A 19,369-nucleotide genomic window follows, 5' to 3' on the forward strand; every position below is an offset into this window, starting at 1 on the left:
GGATGTAGTTTTGTTAAAAACCTGTGACCAGACAGACAGGAATTTGGGATAATCTAGACTTACTGTTTTTGTGTTTGTGACATTTTTATGTTAGATTTGAGTTAGGGGCAAAGTTCCATTTTCTGGTTGAGTTCCAAAATCACATTATTGGTACAGCTGCGGGAGCCATGGCCCCAAACACAGCCCCTGGAAGGAAACAGACAAGATGGGGAAGTATTTTTGACAGCGGGAGAGCTGGAATGGGGCACATTATGCCAGAAAAATTTGCTCTCCTTTTAACGCATGTTTCAGTAAATCTCCTGTGTAACATTATAGTTTTAAAGTTTTCGAATGTTTCCAATGTATTTTTAAATTTCATTCAATATGTGGTTTATTGTGATCATTTTATAATGTATGAAGTTATCAAATCACTGTTATGTACCTGACGTGAATATAATATTGTATGTCAGTTATACCTCAATTTGAAAATTAATCAAGTCAAACCTCCACAGCATTTACCAGGCTACCTGCCTGTGTCCTATATTGTCTGCCCCATCGTTTGTCACGGTAGGTGTAGGGTGACCTTCTGCTTGAGTCCTGTATCTAATCCATCCTCTTTCACTTAGCCTTTGTGCCACCTTCTTCAATGAAACTCTCCATTTCCTTCTATGTACCACTGCTTTGTCAGCTTTCACACAATTCAGTTTTCTGTATTTGCTTCTTTTCTAATACTCATTAATAATTTGCATATAATTATCTGCATATGGACATAAAAATATATAATACATTAGATTGAAATATTCATGCTAGGAAATATAATTTTTAACAGCTAGAGAATGTTTTGTCCCTATGGCTATGTCATCATTCATTCATTCCTTGTGAATATTCAGTTAATTCCACTTTTTCCATACTAAAATAACATTGCAACATGTACTTTTTTCTGACCTTTAGAAACGATTTCAAATTCTATGATTCCAATATTTGTCCTTTTAGTAATATTGGTAAGAAGTAAGCATGTATTCTTTTTGTGTTTGCATAGTCACCGCATTCTGCTTTGACTTACCACCTCCAGATCTGATCTCACTACAGGGATTTTTGCCTCATGAAAAAGGCTGGGCCCTTAAACTAAGGAGTCCGTGTGAGAGGAAAAGTCTCGAGTGGGCCACTCACAGATGTTTTTGTTGTGTTTGTCTAAGACCTATTCACAAGCTACTAATTAAGACACATCCTTCTGGGGGTCATAGTAAATGGCCTTCCTCTCGGGGGGTTCACCTTGATATCATTACTTCTTAATAGTACCACAAGGCACCCTTTATCTTGGACAGCAGGGAACAAATGACAGAGCCAGTTGCAAGAATTATAGTAAATGGATACTCTGTTTGAAACACACATATTTATATTAATATAAATAGATATAGAAGTTTCTATATCAGGATGCTGGGCTTCCCAGGTGGTTCAGTGGTTAAAAATCCGGCTGCCAAGCAGGAGATGCAGATTCAGTCCCTAGGTCGGGAAAATCCCCTGGAGAAGGAAATGGCAACCCACTCCAGTGTTCTTGCCTGGAGAATCCCATGGACAGAGGAGCCTGGGAGGCTATAGTTCATGGAGTCACAAAGAGTCGTATACGACTTAGTGACTAAATCACCACCACCACCATATCAAGATGCTAGTATAAAATTTGGATGAGGTTATCATATTTTGGGTGATGAGCACTTTCACCTAAATATGCATAAAAAATCTTTATCCTGGGGGTTAACGTTACATATCTCATAGTCCAAATCCAGCTCTAGATTTTCTCCCTCTGTTCTTAACTAACACTCTTGACTTTCTCAAGAAAGAAAGAAAAAAAAAAAACTTATGATTGACACCTTTGGAAGAATCAGTGCCAAAATATTAATGGGAATTTCCTGTGCCTGTGGAGATTCTTCTTATTTTTATCTCTATTTTCTAGTTTGTCAAATCAACTCATTTTCAGAGTTTGCGATAACATGGGGAAAAGATTAATTTCATAGTGTAAGTAAATCAGACCATGAAATAGGACATAAATGTGCTTGGATCCATGTTGATGGGTTTTTGGCTCTGTCTCACCCTGGCACTTGCATCTCAAGTGTGTTCATGTCAGTCATGGGGGATTTTCAATGTCAATATGCCCTTAAAACATGTTTTCTGACTCAGCTGCACAGAGCGCTGATTACTGTTGATGATGTCTCTGTTATTTATTCCTACTTTGTCCTTCCTTTTAATTTGTCTCTGTTTTTTCTATTTCAAATTGTGATCACACAATATTGTCATCACACAGTAGCTTTGCAGTGACCCTGAGACATCCCTGGAAACTGCAGTCCTTGCCTGGCTTCGTGGCTGATTAAACTCCTCTTGGGAGGGGATCAGAGACCTCCTCTATGAATTGAGATGAAGTACGTCTGTCAAGACTTTCCCCAGTACTCATAGGATGTTTTCTGAATTGTCATGCCCTATCTCTCAATCCAAAAAGGCATTGGTGTCATCTTTCTCTTCCTCTGTTCATGACCCCTCAAGTGGATTCATCTGAAAATTTAGATAACGGAGCTAGATTCAAAAGACCAAATATCCCTACAAGGTACACATAGTGTACCAGGCCTCCCTGTCTATCACCAACTCCCGGAGTTTGCTCAAACACATGTCCATCAAGTCGGTGATGCCATCCAGCCATCTCATCCTCTGTCGTCCCCTTCTCCTCCTGCCCCCACTTCCTCCCAGCATCTGGGTCTTTTCCAATGAGTCAACTCTTCACATGAGGTGGCCAAAGTACTGGAGTTTCAGCTTCAACATCAGTCCTTCCAATGAACACCCAGGACTGATCTCCTTTAGGATGGACTGGCTGGATCTCCTTGCAGTCCAAGGGACTCTCAAGAGTCTTCTCCAACACCATAGTTCAAAAGCATCAATTTTTCGGCGCTCAGCTTTCTTCACAGTCCAACTCTCACATCCATACATGACCACTGAAAAAACCATAGCCTTGACTAGATGGACTTTATTGGCAAAATAATGTCTCTGCTTTTTAATATGCTGTCTAGGTTGGTCATAACTTTCCTTCCAAGGAGTAAGCGTCTTTTAATTTCAGTTGTTACTTATTCATTAATAGATTTCCAGCATTTGCCATGGTGTCTGGAACCCCACAGAGACTCAGAGAAATGTTTACAGTTTTGTCCTGGTTTCCTAAAGAAAATTCCAATAAATACCCAGGGACTCCACCAAGTCTTCTGTGGGTATTCTATACTCCATTCAGATACCCCTTCTCAGAACTTCTCTTAATCATGGGCTGAAGCAAGCCCACAGCTGGGTGGGTGGGGACACTCACTCACTTCTTAGAAGCCTTCTTCCCTGTTCCCCCTTACAGTGGTACTTGGTAGATAGTAAGTGCTGAATAAACACTGACCATGCTTCGGTTTCTGTAAATGGGATGACTGTCCTCATTTGAAAACATTTTCTTAGTTTAATTCCCCACAAAATTGGACATTGGTTTCCAACTCCATGTTGTTGATTGATTGATTGGCTTTGATTCGTTGTAACTTCATGGTTCCATCCATTTCCTTTTTGAATAAGTTTATCCATGACTGACTTTTTAAGGGAAACGAATAGACATATGACTTGTGCTCAGTGAGCCCATCATTATTTACTAGCTGTCTGTTGACCATGACACCCTGCTAAGAGACTTCTCATTGTTGTTCAGTCGCTGTCACGTCTGACTGTTTGCAACCCCATGGACCTCAGCACACCTGGCATCCTTGTCCTTCACTGTCCCCAGAGTTTGCTCACATTCATATCCGTTGAGTCAGTGATGCCATCCAACCATCTCATCCTCTGCTTCCCCCTTCTCCTCCTGCCCTCAATCCTTCCCAGCATCAGGATCTTTTCCAGTGAGTCACCTCTTTGCATCAGGTGGCCAAAGTATTGGAGCTTCTCGTAAATCATGAGAAAAGCTAAAACTAGAACCAGAAAACCCTTGAGTGTTTTTTTCCCCCCTCTTGAAAGCCACACTTTCTTCTCACTTCACTAAAGGGCAGACATATCAACAAACAAGAGACAACATGTTTTGTCTAGGGATGGACTCCCATGTGCTACGAACCAGCGTGCTCTTCGTTTGTATACAGAAGACTCTTCTCCTTCTTGACAGCATCCTACAGAATGGAGCTGGGGGATTCGGTAACAGAAGCGTTTTCCTCTTCACAAATCATCCGGAGACAAGGAGCTTGCTTGCAGATCAAGTTCTACTGCTAAATGTGCTATTCTATAGTTCCCATGGTAGAGATGCTAAAGAAAGATAGAAAGTGAAGTCGCTCAGTCATGTTCAGCTGTTTGCAACCCCATGGACTATAGCCTACCAGGTTCCTCTGTCCATGGGATTTTCCAGGCAAGAATATTGGAGTGGGTTGCCATTTCCTTCTCCAGGGCATCTTTCCCACCCAGGGATCGAATCCGGGTCTCCTTCATTGTAGGCAGACGCTTTATCATCTGAGCCACCAGGGAAATCTTAGAGATGCTAACAGAATTCTAAAAATACGAGTAAGTTCCTTTTTGTGAAACCTACTCAGGGAGGCAGAAGCACATGAAGTGCTAAACTCAGCGAGGTGGTGCTGACTGTGTACACAGCAGCGCTTTAGGGAAAGGAGAGGGTCTGACTGAGATGGAGCAGAAAAGCTTCAGAGTCATGGAGGAGGAATCTGTGTAATGAGTGTCTGAAACTGAGACGCTGGTGCTGGGCCAGTGGGGACCTGGTGGTGGTGACGTCAGGGGAGGTGGGAGAGTTGGGTGGGCTGCCCAGGAGAAGACCAGGTCTGACAGCATAAAGTGGATGCTCGGGAGCAAAAGGAAATGAGAATGAAGTTTTAAGTGTCAGAACTTCTCTTTTACTACCCTTGTTTGGTCGGTGACTATTTGCAGATATTGGCAGCAGCTTATCAGACATTCAGTGTATGTAACCACAAAGACCATATGGAACACCCTCCTTTGCACTGGAGCAGGGGTCTCAAACTTAGTGAGGCTCAGAGATTGTGTATTTCATTAAATATGAAAGATACCACTTCTAAGCTTGGGAGTGTTTGTTGGCCATCGTCTTGGAGGGAAGAAGCTCCTCACAGGTTCTAGAATATTGAGTACATCCATTATTAAATATTATTCTTGGTGCCACTGTAAATGTGGTTTGCAGATTCTTCACACTTGAAATATATTAAATATATTTAACCAGACATTTTTATAGTGATGCTATAGTTGATACAAATTGTATTGGAAACTTGAAAAAACACAATAAGAATGCACTTTGCCCTCAGTTTGGTTTTCATTAAAATTTTTACCTACTTTCGGCAGAATTTCATTAGGCTCAGCTTTTTTGCCAAATTCTTACTAGATCTTTAGTAAGAATTTAGAAGTTTTGCCAAGGACCAAAATCTTATTTTGGTTGCAAACTTTTATTCAAACAGTATCTTTCTAATTGAACTTATTTTACTTTATAAACTTTTATTTATCTGTCTGCACCACATCTTAGGTGTTCCGCTTATAGGATCTTTAGTTGCAGCATGTGAAATCTTCGTTGCAAAATGTGGGATCTAGTTCCCTGATGAGGGATTGAACCTGGGCTTCCTGCATTAGGAGCGTGGATTCTTAGCCACTGGATCACCAGGCTAGTCCCCCTATCTAATTGACTTTAAAATAGAGGTTTTTTTTAAAATTTTGTAGTTCAGATTTTTGTTTTTCATTAATATAAGTTTAACGTTCTTATACAGGAAGAAGCCAGGATATATTCTCCATTAGATTAAATACATTATTGATCATGTGTTTTTGTCATATTTCATTAATAGGAATAGTAAATAATCAGTTTATGGGAAAGGGTAATTTTTTTTTTTTAGTTTAGATGAAATAGTTTTAAAAATCACTGGTGATATATAGTCAGGACACAGATATAAGCACATTCTGTCACCTGCATGCTTTTTCATTTCCTGCCTTGTGGGATGCTTTTTTTTATGAGGTAGCTGTTTTATTCGAGGGTGCCATGAACTCAGCCCTTTATTCCGGGCATCACTATCACTTGTCATTGTCTGTGCTCTGCCTGAGTGGTGTGAGAATGGGTCCTCTGAGTTTTTTATTGGACCAGTGACTGGTGCTGCTTCATTTATACTCTGATCAAGATAGCCTGTTGCTTGCTCTTTCATGGGTGAGGGCTCCCCTGTGATGTTAACTGATGTATCCCAGCCACCTGTGGTCCCCTCTGGGATGCAGGGCCATCTCAGAACATGTCATGGTGCCAACTGGAAGATGGGCATGGTCACAGAAGCCCCCTCGTGTGTGGCTGCGGATGGTATCTGCAGTAGCATGGGCCACCTGGCATCATCTGTTAGGAGATGTGCTGCCAGCCCCCCAAAATCTCATAGGCACATGAAACCACTGTATTCTGACATTAACGTCTGTGTGAAAAACGACGGCAGGAAAAGCATTTCTCATTTTTTTTCACAGCTTTAAAAAATGGATCAACTAATCAAATTGAAAAAATTGATTCTCGGCTCTGTGACTATCATTAAATTTATTGAGCACATCTGTTCTTAGTTCTCATTTTATTAACACCGAAATGGATTCTCCTCCAGCGCATTCAAGTTCAGGTAATTCCACTTGGCAAGCAAGTCCTCCATGATTTCTCAATCACTCACTGGCCACCACATTGCCTTGCTTGTCGTCTCATAGACGGTTCCCCTTGCCTGATCTGCCACCCCACCCACACTCCCTGCCCCCCGCCCCCTATCTGTCTACCTTGTGGTTCCCCAAGGGTGGTCCTGCGGACCACATGCATCAAGATCAGATAGGAAGCTTATCATAAGCCCAGATTTCTGGGTCAGAGCTGAGAGGTTTTGTGTAGGATTCTCTGGGAGAGCAGAGCTGGAGTCTTTTGATTTTAGTATTTATGTCTTTTTTTGTTTGGCTTTGTTGGGTCTTAGTCGCAACTTGCAGGATCTTTCGTTGTGGCGTGCAGCCTCAGTATTTGTGGATCACGGATTTGGTTGCACCACGGCATGTGGGATCTTAGTTCTCCGACTAGGGATCGAACCCACGTCTGCTGCATTGGGAGGCAGATTTCCTGAAGCATCAAGGAAGTCCCTGGAGTCTGTTTTCAATAAGTTCAGCCTAAAATATGAGCACCGTTGATCTATGAAACAAATTCCTTCTTGGAAGACTGCGTTTCACCATCATCCAACAAGGAGGACAAGACCCCTTTACTTGTTGGAGTCTCTCCTGCTTGAGTTTCTCCTCTCCACCTGCTCCAGTAGGCCTGCCCTTTGTGTGATGTTTCACCACGTGCAGTGCCTGCCAGGCCCTGCCCTGGACTGTCCTCACGGACTGGGACATCATCTGACAGCTCCCTCTGTCAGGAACTTAGCACCAGCAGAGTTTAACAAGTGCTATTTATTTGTTCCCTGCCAGGTCAGGATTAGCATGCAGTGGCATTAAATCAACCCTAAGAGTATCCTTTAAGTTCACTTCACACTGACTTGTTAATTTGACTCCAGAAGAGTAAGAAAGAAGATGGGGAAACATTCTTCTCTTCTTTTTTTGAGAGATCCCGTTTGAACAAATGAGGGGGAAAATAATAATATTTTAAATTATGAGATAAAGACCAAGTATAAATAAAAAGTCATTACCAACATGTCTTGCCCAGTTTAACATCAAAAATTGAAACACTGACTCAGACCAAGAAAAATGGAAAAAGAAAGACAAGGGAACTTCTCTCCATGAAACTGAAAAATAATTTGTATTGTTATTTCAAACAAACCCATAAAACAGAAAAGCTGTATTGTTACAAGGAGACAATTTGTTCCTTTTCTTTCTAAAGTGATATTACTTAAACCTTTTTTACTACATTTTCTCAGGCCACAAGATGCAGAATGTTTAATACAGGTCATAAAGAAGGCATACCCATAAAATATCTATAAGCAGAGGCTTGTGGCAGAATACCTCTGATGTTGCAATTGCAGTTTTATTTAGGAATATAAACTATCCGCTCTTGCTCTGGAATCAATGATGGTGAATTGAATATTTACCTTTCCTCCAAACTCTGTCTTAACATATCGAGGACATTTTGTGTAATTGGAAATCTACTTTATGGTCACTAAGTTTTGGAAAGTTGTTTTTCTCCCCATTTCTCTTTTTGTTTCTACCAAAGAAATTGGGTTTAACTACCCCTTAGTCATACAGAAAGGAATCCAAAAAGATTCTGAAGTAGCATTGATGCTTTTATTAAGCTTTAAAGTTGATGTTTGGGACTTCCCTGGTCCAGTGGCTAAGACTTTGCCCCCCCTCCACCCCCAATACAGGCGCCCTGGGTTCAATCCCTGGTCAGGGAACTAGATCCTTCATGTGGAAACTAAAGATCTAGCATGCAGCAACAAAGATCAAAGATCCCATGTGCAGCAACTGACCCATTGCAGACAAATAAAGAAATATTCTTAAAAAATAAATAAAGTCACTCTTTGCCAGGGTGCTAAGTTGGGCTTCCCAGGTGGTGCTAGTGGTAAAGAACCCACCTGTCAATGCAGGAGATGGGATTTTGATTCTTGCATCTGGAAGATCCCCTGGAGGAGGGCATAGCAACCCACTCCAGTATTCTTGCCTGGAGAATCCCATGGAGGGAGGAGCCTGGTAGGCTACAGTCCATGGGGTCGCAAAGAGCCGGACACGACTGAGCGACTTCACTTCACTCACTATACTGGAAGAAATTAAAAAGTTTTGAATAGCATTGTAGGGGGATCAAAAATGCCTCATCCTTCACCTGAATTCACATTGACTTTCATGCTTTCACTCTGAGTTTCTAAGGATCTCAGTTATTACCTGCAAGGTCTCAATTTGTGTGTGTGTGAGTCTGTGTATAGTTGATCTTGTTCTGTTGTTATTCTGGAAGAGTTGGGCATTTTCCCAGAGACCTTGAGTTCTTAAAGCATCCCAGTTTGAAGGAGACAGGTGAGGTGGTGTCAAAAACCTTGCAGGTGTGGATACAGAGAGGGTGCTGGAGAGGAGAACCCCACAAAAGCTTTGCTGCTCACTCACACGCCGCTCTCTGCCTTTGGCCGTCTGGCCCCTTCACGCTGTAATTACCACTAGCATAATGAGAAGTTATCGCTGGCGTGCCAGTACCTTCAAGGGATTTTAGCTGCAGATGCCAAAAAGAGCTGCACAGGAGTGGGGCCTACAGTTAATAATGAAGAGAAGAAATCTTTCAAGTTCATTAAGAGAAGGAAAAAAAGTTCCTGCTCTCACTGCTGAGCCTTGGCGTATTCCCAGGAAATAAATACAACAGGTGGAGCCGTGTGGTATTTTTCTGACTTTAACTCCGGAGTCCTGAAACAATGAAGACCCCAGGAGAGTGAGAAAGAGAGAAGGTTTGTTTCTGCCTGGGGGGTCTCTCACAGTCTTTCTTACACACATCTGGGGTGAGCTGGGGAGGGGGAGTCCTGCATCCAGCAAAGAGAGGTGGAAGCTGTAAGGATGCTGCTGACTGAAGAGGGGATGGTGTTTTAAATTAGATGAAACTAACTAGCGATTTTAGGGCTTCCCAGGTAGCAGTAGTGGTAAAGAACCCGCCTGCCAATGCAGGAGACATGAGTTCTATCCCTGGGTCAGGAAGATCCCCTGGAGAAGGGAATGGCTACCTACTCTAGTATTCTTGCCTGGAGAATTCTATGGACAGGGGAGCCTGGCGGGATACAGTTCTTAGAGTTGCAAAGAGTCAGACACAACTGAGCGACTTTGTATGCATGCAATCAGCGATTTTAGTTTCTATAGTCTGATTCTTTTTTCCAATGACTGACTATAGTATATTTGAAAAAGGATGCACTCAGCCACAGAGAGAAGACATATTATAAACTGCTAAAAGTCCAGGGCCAGCGAGATGAGTTGAAAGAAAAATGGATTGAAAACTAGAAGACCTGAGAGTCAGGTTTTGGTCCTGCTCTGTCACCAGTTTGCTGAGTGGTTTGTGAGTACCACCTCACCTGTCTGGAATATTTATTCTCTTCCTGTGAGACCAGAGAATGGAAAAGAATATGGAAAAGACTATGGAAAAGAATAAATGCCTTACATGTGTCTCATCATGCCATAAGGATAAGGATCATTTGATGATGTGTTGCTGAAAAAGTTTTTAGATTAATCCGTTTTACTGGAAAAGCTTTGTATTTTTCTAGGACAACCATGAGCAGGAATGATAATCATGTTTTGATTACAGTTTTGTGCTATAAGACTTTTTCTAATGCCTTAATAATGAATTATAGTGGCTTGTTGATTTCTCTCTAAGGTTGAGCATCCTGGTCCCCCCATGACATGTTTAATACACATGGTACATCACATGTATAAGTAACAATATGTAACATAAAGCCAACTAAAATCCAGCTTTAACAGCAGATCAATATGTGTTCTTGATAAATTTGTTTGCGGGAGTGAGGGAGGGCAGTCAGAGCTGAGGTTGGGAGGCAAAGAGGCTTGAGAGAGTTTCCAAGACACTAGAACTATATCATGACCATTTTTGAGGAAACTCCTGGTGGTTCTGTGTATGGATAATGGGCTGTACGGTAGCACTGTTGTCTGCCATGGTCAAGTGACAGCCCTGTCCTCTCTGCCCAACTTAATCATGGTACCAAAAGCCTCTAGGAAACGTGTGTATTAATGTCCTTCAGGATAAAATGTTGAGGATTTGAAACAAAGCAATGACAGTCAGAATGGAGAGGAAGGAACAGATTTCAGTGATGTTTTTAAGGTAGAAAAGTGGAAATGATAGAAATTCCTGCGTCCTTTGCCTGGAATAGCCTTCTCTCTCCCTTCTGGCTAACACTTCCTCATCCCCCAGTCTTTGAAAATTCAGCACAGAGATCAGTGTCCCCAGAAGACTTTCTTCCTCGCCCTGATTGGACATCTGCCAGCGTCCAGCCTCTACTTTTACCAAACCTGCACTATGGTTGTTGGTTTGTGTGTGTATGTCTCCCTGGCTGGTCTCTTAAGTTCTTCTAGGAGAAAGTGAAAGTGAAAGTCGCTCAGTCCTGTCTGACTCTTTGTGACCCCCTGGACTATACAGTCCATGGAATTCTCTAGGCCAGAATTCTGGAGTGGGTAGCCGTTCCCCTCTCCAGGGGATGTTCCCAACCCAGGGATCGAACCCAGGTCTCCCGCATTGCAGGCGGATTCTGTACTGGATGAGCCACAAGGGAAGCCCAAGAATACTGGAGTGGGCAGCCTATACCTTCTCCAGCGGATCGTCCCGACCCCAGGAATCAAACTGGGGTCTCCTGCACTGCAGGCGGATTCTTCACCAGCTGAGCCACCAGGAAGGACTCTCTTCTTTCATTCATAGATCATCATCAAAGCCTGGAATAGAGCTTTGCTCATTGTAGACATGTGATGGGTATTTATTGAGCAGATGTCTGAAGGGCTGAAGTAGTGAGTGAGAGAGAAGCTAAAATGATGATCAGACTCCTGTTTTGGACCCGAACCGAAATGTTCACTGTTATTATGTAATAACATTTTATACATTGAAAAGCATTATGTAAAACCTGAGTAATTATTACACTTGTTTTCAAAACAGCCTTTTTTCACTCAGGTGCTTTTAGAAGTTAGATTTCATGCTTGGCAAATTGTTGAACTAAGTATCAAATTTTTTTTGGTATCATTTATCATGTCTATTTTTTTAACCATTTATTATAAAATCCATGTCATGGAGCATGAATTTGTGGGTACACCCATTCTTCCACTTGGTGAGTTAGAAACGTGTATAGCTGAAACGCAATCTGCTAAAAACCAAAAGAAAAGAAATTTTCGTTTTGATTTATTGGCATTTCTTAAAGTCTGTGTTTGTAATTAAAAGAAGTTTCCTTCTCAGTTTGGTCCTTAGCAGCCAATGTTTAATTTTCATAGAAAACAGCTGACACATAATGGTGATTAAAAAGCCGACAGTGTGAAAAAATAAAATTTAAACAGAATAAATTGCAAAACATTAAATTGAATTGAAATTGATACTTGTTAGTCTCTAAATTTGACAGGAGCTTTCTTAATAAATTAAACATAGTAGATAGTTTTCCTTTGCATTTCTTTTAATGAGCCTGGCAGAAAACATATTTGATATGTGATACTGAAGAGGAGTTTATCTTGCCCATTTAGCTTCATCACATTTTACAAAAGGAGCATTTCATTTTAGCTAGCCTGTTTTGACTTGGATCATATATTTTAAAAGTGAGTCAGGAGATGAAATGGTTAGCTTGATTCTTCAACCCCAAATGCCATTTTCACTTTAAGTCTGGGAGATAAATATTGCCCATTGCAGTATTTTCCTAATCTTCCCGTGACTTTTTCTGGAGGCATGATTAATTGTTGGCTATTCATGCTCTCATAGTGCTTTGCATGTGTTTCTATTGTAGTAACGAGGCCATCACCATGTGATTGTGAGTCTCCCTGTCTGAGACCATAGCGGGTTATAAGAACCTTGCAGAAAGAGATGTTGTGTGGCATTTTCAACTTTGGTTTCCCTAGAGCCTAGCACACCCCAGACATCCAGCACATGCTTTGTAGAGATAACTTGAATCATACTTTGATTCTGTTTCACTTTGGTGAGGAGGTAAATGGAGCTCTCTGGGCCCATCAGAAACCGCAGATGTCTAGTTCAAGTTCACTCTGTTAACCCATGTGGTCTTACAAAGACAGGGCTTCTTGGATTCCTTGTTTTGAAATTAATTTTTTTTGGAGTATAGTTGTTTTACGGTGTTGTGTTAGTTTCCTGTGCAGCAGAGTGAATCAGTCATACGTATACGTTAGATTCTTTTGACAACTTTCTCCTGATTTATTTTTCACCCTGAACACTTACCCATTGGCTGGCTCCCATGGCTAACAAGGCACCAAGGACATTGTAGGGGCCCTTGGGATTATTCCCAACTGTAGACAAGCATCCTGAGAACCTCCTATGTCCCACATCTCGTATGGGTGAAACATGGTGAAGACAGACATCGGTTGTGTTGAAGAAGCAAAGAGCCAGAGGACCACGAGCCGTACTATAAAGAGGAGAGAATGGTGGGCTGCGGTTTGCATCTGTTAGAGAAGTGGGTGGGCTGGGACTGCTAGGGACCCGGTGACCCTGAGAATCTGATTCCCAGGAGTGTTTTGAACACTCAGTGACTTCCTGGCTGCTGGTAGCACTAGGAAGGAGGGATTTGAGAGCCTGGTGGGGAGAAGCGGGAGGGAGCTGTCCTAAGGCCAGGAGACAAAAGACAGCATCCAATTTGAAGTGCTTTGAGGATGACTCTCCTGGCAAGAGAGCTGAGAAATGTCTGTGGCAGTGACTAGTACCCTAGCGTTAAATCTTTATAAATATGATTTTTCTCCTAGAATAGCTATTGCTGCCCTAGGCTTTACACGGGGATGCTAGCCCAAGGCAGACAAAAGTAGTTAAAGCATGTCTAGCATAGCAAGCAATGCCTGGGCATTTACTTGAAAAGAATGTTGAATTTTGACCCTGTTACTGGCGCATCTTGGCATTTCCCCATGGTACGAATAGTGAAAAGAGGATGTGAATCGTAACATGAATTCCCTTATGAAATCAGAATTGAGTTTTTGATGGAAGAAACTAGAATTTAACACTCGGCTTCCTCTGAGAATTTTTTATCATGCGTAAAGAAGTCCTACGTAGTGAATAATGGGAATGTAAAAGGGTTATGTTGGATATTTTTGATCGGGAAGCTGTATTCGGATAATTTCCTGCAGACTATGAATAATCCTGATGAACTTCAGAATGCAAACCATAACATTATATTTAGGACATAGCCAAGGATGAAGAGATATACCATAGAAGAATTATGCTAGTGACAGAAATGTCAAGCTATTGCATGAATCTTGGCCCAGTTCAAGAAACCAACCAGTATTTTTTTTTTCAAGAACCCCTCGATACTAGGTAGCCCATCTGATGACAAGAGCAAAGCCCCAGCCTCTGCTGGCCTCGCCAGCTCACTGGAATCAAATGATTAAGGCCAGGGAGAAATGCATGATTACCCCACAACAGGTATAAAGGAAACTTGTCATGTTCTGTTTCTATTACAAAAAAAGTGAAAGGATAAGTAAGAGGAATGAATCAAGGAGTAAAGAATTTTCAGAAAGGTAGTAGGAGAAAAATGATAAAGGAATTTAAGACATACAGAGGCTTACACAGATCTGCAAATACTAAGTTTGCCTTATTGAAGGTAGCTATGATGATTTGGGTTTATGTATTAGATTGGTGGAAAAGATAGCAGTTGGATGCTATTTCAAGAATTACAAGAATAGGAGCTCTTGCTGCTGCTGCTGCTAAAAGACCTTAATGACATCGAAAGGAAGGAATATGAAACCAAGAGGGAGGAGTATTGTATTCACATGATAGACAAGAGGACTCTTTAGCCCTGTTGACCTGGAGACCCCCTTCACAAACAAGAGTGATGAAGGTTGAAGATAGCCAGGAGGAGAGTCACTTACTCTTGAAGGTTTCACTCTTCTTGGTGAAAGGTACAGGGCTGAGGAATGGAGCCTTTTTTTTTTTTTTTTTAGCCTCTTTTCCACAGAAGAGAGCCCCCTTTGATCAGAAGCCTGCATTTTAGAGGAAAAAGCTTTTTCAAGGAGCACAGAGGGCAGCGCCCCAGGGAAGGGATGTACTGCTTGCCCATCCTTGCAGCATCCTTGCCCATGGTGCAGCATCTTTGCACCATCACGATCACAGGACCATAGAGGAAGCCACTACTGAGCCCTGTGAGCCCCGTTTTCCTTCAAGATGAGAGGCCCTCTTCTCAATGGGTTGTTACTGGCTTTGGACCATTTTTCAGTGAAAGGAACTCTCCCCATACAGGTGACTCCCTTCCTCTTCTTTGATTCAAAATCAGGATTGATTTGAATGAAGGTTATGAAGTGAGGACTTCCCTGTGGCCTTCTGGTGGCTAAGACCTCCTGCTTCCACTGCAGGGGCCTCAGGATCAATCCTTGGTCAGGGAACTAAGTGACCCTTAGTCACTTAGGGACAACCCTCCTGCTTGTCCCCAAGTGTCACCAAAATAATAATAATGATAATAAGGATTATGAAGTGACTTCCCAGTTCATCTTTTCTAGACAAGCATCCTTACACATGATGTACGCGGCTCCTATCTGTTCCTTCTGGAATTGGTTGCAGAAGGTGGGGGACATGGTCTGTGGACAATGGAACTCTCATTTTCTTTAACCCAAATTGCAATAATCTGGTAAAGGCCATTTGAAGTCTTTGAATGCACTGGATAAGTAGTTCCTAAATTAGGAGAGTGAGTTCTTCAGTGGTCACAGAGACAGGAAGACCCTAAAATTTTTGCATTCTCTCGTAATGTCCAGGAACCCCCTTACTGAACATATTGTTAATGAGAGATTGGGGATGCCACTAGCTGTCTCAGGTCACCTTATAACTAGTATTGGTAAAGCCCCTCATTTGAGGGCCTCCCTGGTGGCTAACAGAATCTGCCTGCAATGCTAAATGCTTAAAGGGGAAGTCATCTTAAAGTAGTATTTTATGGCCATAGTCAATAATCTGGTGGGCATTTTCTCATTGTAGCTTCTGATTTCTGTGAAATCTCATGAGAATAAGGAATCTCTCAGTTGATCAGATCTTCAGCAACACTTCCTTTATTGCCATAGCAACCAAATCTGTCCTAACCACTCAAATCAGCTAATCAATTGTGGTCCCTGGTTTATGTGGTTTGATAGCAGCCTTGCCTGAAGATTATTTGCTCTTTGTTCCTCTTTAGGTAATAAGTGCCTGGAAGACAGTCGGGGCTTCCCTGGCAGTCCAGAGGTTAAGACTCCATGCCTTCACTGCTGGAGGCACAGGTTTGATCCCTGACCAGGGAACTAAGATCCCACATGCCTTTTGATGTGGCCAAAAAATAAAAAAATAAAAAAGAAAAAGAAAACTCGTCTCAGATATAATATGAAGGACTCATTGAGTATGTGACTCTGAGATCTCATCTCAGGATTATTAGCTTGAATGATAGTTACAACCATGTTTCCCCCTTTGTATATTATTAATTAAGCAAACAAACAAGTTCATTATTTCCAGTTCTCTGGAAATAGGTCATATACTTTATTTTGGTAGTGATCACATATTTAAAACCCAAATCAAGACATTAGATCTGACAGAAGACTGTGTTTTCTTGATGTTTGTATTTATTACATTCAGTCTTTCAAATGTTACAGAAATAAAATCATACTTAGCTGTACCTTTAGCTAACACATTACACTGCATAGTATTAAAGAACTGCAGGTTTGGGCATCTTTACTTTTTTTTTTTGTAGCAGTTTGGGGTTAAAACTTTTTTTTTTTTTGGCATATATTCTTTGACATGGAGTCAACTATGACAGTTCGTCCAGAATTCAATATGAATAGTCTTTAGCAACTATTAGGGTTGAGTTTTTCTTCAATTTCATTTGACTGTCATCTTTATTTTCACTTTATTGGTCTGGGTCAAGTGTTAAATGATGCCTATCCTTTGCTGTATAGAATCTGTCCCTCAATTCACTGATTTTTATACAGTTTACTCCTGGAAAGACTTAACTGGCTCCCAAATATTGTTTTTAGTTTGATATAAGCCACCTGTTCTCACTGGTGTTTCCATGCTGTGTTGGAGATTGTTTTTAATGCCACACTCTTTTGAGTTCTAATTCATGAACTACTTCATCACTGAGCTTATCAGAAAGAAATGTAAATCACTGACCTACTTGAAAACTTCCCTTTTTTAAACATCTCCCTAGTTCATAATTCCCTTTGTGACTGGCATATTTTACCAGGGTAGAGTTCATAATCATGATTACGAACACCACAATTCTGGAGGTACCTTAGTCATCTGGGGGCTACCTCATCACAGTGAGGGCCTCTGTGTCCAGCCAGCACATTCAGTCTGCATAGCCAGAAAACCTATCGCCTAATGAGTGGGACTAGCCGAGTGCTTGCAGTGTTATACGTATATCTGGGATCTGTGAATCAGGATTTATTCATTTGCACAAGGCCATGGGTGTGCAGAAACAGAACCCCTCAGGAAACCAATGAGTGCAAGCGAATTCCCACTTCAAAGAATAAGAGCTATGAGGTTCCACACCTTCCTACCAATGATCCTCCTGATTTTTCTCTGATTGAAAGAAGTCATCAGATCTTTCTCATCCAACTGTAGTCTCTATACCTATATGCCAACTCATGGACTGTCACAGGTACCCACCTAGAGATTAAAATACTATTACTTTCAGTTCAGTTCATTCACTCAGTCATGTCCGACTCTTTGCAACCCCATGAATCACAGCACGCTAGGCCTCCCTGTCCATCACCAACTCCCAGAGTTTACTCAAACTCATGTCCATCGAGTCAGTGATGCCATCCAGCCATCTCATCCTCTGTCGTCCCCTTCTCCTCCTGCCCCCAATCCCTCCCAGCATCAGGGTCTTTTCCGATGAGTCAACTCTTCGCATGAGGTGGCCAGCTTTACCCCCACCCTAAATGAATATTTGTGAGGGTTTTTTTTTCTTTTTTTAGCATTTAAAAAATTATTTATATATTTTTGTATTTTATTTTTGGCTGCACTGGGTCTTTGTTGCTATCCCGGCTTTCTCTAGGTGGGATGTGTGGGCTTCTCATTGCGGTGGCTTCCCCTGTTGAGGAGCCCGGGCTCTGCTGCTTCCATAGTTGTGGCACATAGGCTTAATTGCCCCGGGCATGTGGAATCTTAGTCCCCAGGCCTGGGACTGAATTTACATCCTCCGAATTGACAGGCGTGTTCTTAACCACTGGACCACCAGGCAAGTCCCTACATCAGTATTTGTTCACAGTGTCTGGATGTGAGAGTTGGACCATAAAGAAAGCTGACTGCCAAAGAATTGATGCTTTTGAACTATGGTGTTTGAGAAGACTCTTGAAAGTCCCTTGGATTGCAAGGAGATCCAGCCAGTCCATCCTAAAGGAGATCAGTCCTGAATATTCATTGGAAAGACTGATGCTGAAGCTGAAGCTCCAATACTTTGACCACCTGATGCAAAGGACTGACTCATTGGAAAAGACCCTGATGCTGGGAGGGATTGGGGGCAGGAGGAGAAGGGGACGACAGTGGATGAGATGGTTGGATGGCATCACTGACTCGATGGACTTGAGTTTGAGTAAACTCTGGGAGTTGGCGATGGACAGGGAGGCCTGGCGTGCTGCAGTCCATGGGGTCAAGAAGAGTTGGATACGACTGAGTGACTGAACTGAACTGAAAGTGTTAATAGGAAAATTTGGGTCAATTAGATTATTTTATATCAGACACTTTCGGTTATGTTGAATAAGTGTTGTAGTCAGTATAAGTAACCCGCCAAGGTGATCATTGCTGTTTCCACTAATTACATGAATGCCGGTGAAGTAAGCATAGTTCATTTCAGTTCAGTCGCTCCATCTGTGAAGTCGCACAGTCAAAGTAAACATAGAAGGATATCCTATGGGTTGTGGATCTACCTCCCCAGTTTTGACAACACCTAAGTTATCAATGAACCAAACATTAGTTATCAATGAACAAAACATTCTCTGGTTGGGGGAAAGTTGTATGGATGAGGGGAGGGGGAATTGAAGTCATATGAGATTGAAATCATTTGGCCAAATCATACCAGATGCAAAAATGGTGGGAGGTCAGTGAGGCTTACCTGATTGATTCTGTACTCTTGTCATAGCCCAGACTCTTTTCAATCCATCACCCTTGATGGTGTCTCTCAATCTGAGTTGACAGTCGTATCACCATTCACTTCCTGTCCCTGCCTCGGATGGCTCTGTGGGTGGGATAGAGGAAGAGTGCTTTGGGGGAGCCTGAAAAGCTGCCCCAGGGAGCCACTTTCTCTTCCTGAACTTGCTCATGGGCACTACTTGGAACCAGAGAGCATTAGCCACAAATAGCCCGATGATAACATCCCCAGTCCTAACCTGAAGAATGATTCCAGACCTTTCAAAGGCAACTCTCGTCCGGTCCTCACAAGACTTCAATTCCTGAGGCTTTCCAAGCATCACAAGAAGCAGAGGAAAGGACACCACCAGGACTTGGAATCACACAAACTCAGGTTTGGTTCTTGGCTCCACAACTTACCACTTGTGAGACTGTCCTGAATTTGTTTCCTTACCTGTACAGCTGGTGACAGTTGCATCCACACCCCACTTCATAGAGGGGGACAGAAAGGAAAAGGGCATGGCCCAGTGTGTGGCATTTATTTGTTTATTCCCTTTCTCTAAAAGTCCTTAAATGATGTGCAACTGTATGTAGATAGGACGGTAGCACTTGGAAATATTTGTAGAGGGCGATGACTTTAAATATACTGACAGTTATGTGAATGGGAGGAAAAGATGGGTATTT

General features: G+C 42.0%; 1 protein-coding gene and 1 long non-coding RNA gene across 3 annotated transcripts in view; one reads left to right on the plus strand and one right to left on the minus strand.

The window, feature by feature from the left end:
• The window catches only part of LOC133049090 (uncharacterized), a 31,287-nt gene extending 26,618 nt beyond the window's left edge, over positions 1-4,669 (minus strand). The window contains exon 1 of the long non-coding RNA XR_009691213.1: positions 1-4,669. This exon is cut by the window's left edge and continues 23,377 nt beyond it. This is a non-coding gene — a long non-coding RNA (uncharacterized LOC133049090).
• LHFPL6 (LHFPL tetraspan subfamily member 6) overlaps positions 1-19,369 on the plus strand; it is a 219,665-nt gene that overhangs the window by 99,242 nt on the left and 101,054 nt on the right. The gene's annotated exons all lie outside the window — the stretch shown is intronic.

Source organism: Dama dama, chromosome 30 (genome assembly GCF_033118175.1).
Source record: "Dama dama isolate Ldn47 chromosome 30, ASM3311817v1, whole genome shotgun sequence".
Classification (NCBI taxonomy): Eukaryota; Metazoa; Chordata; class Mammalia; order Artiodactyla; family Cervidae; genus Dama; species Dama dama.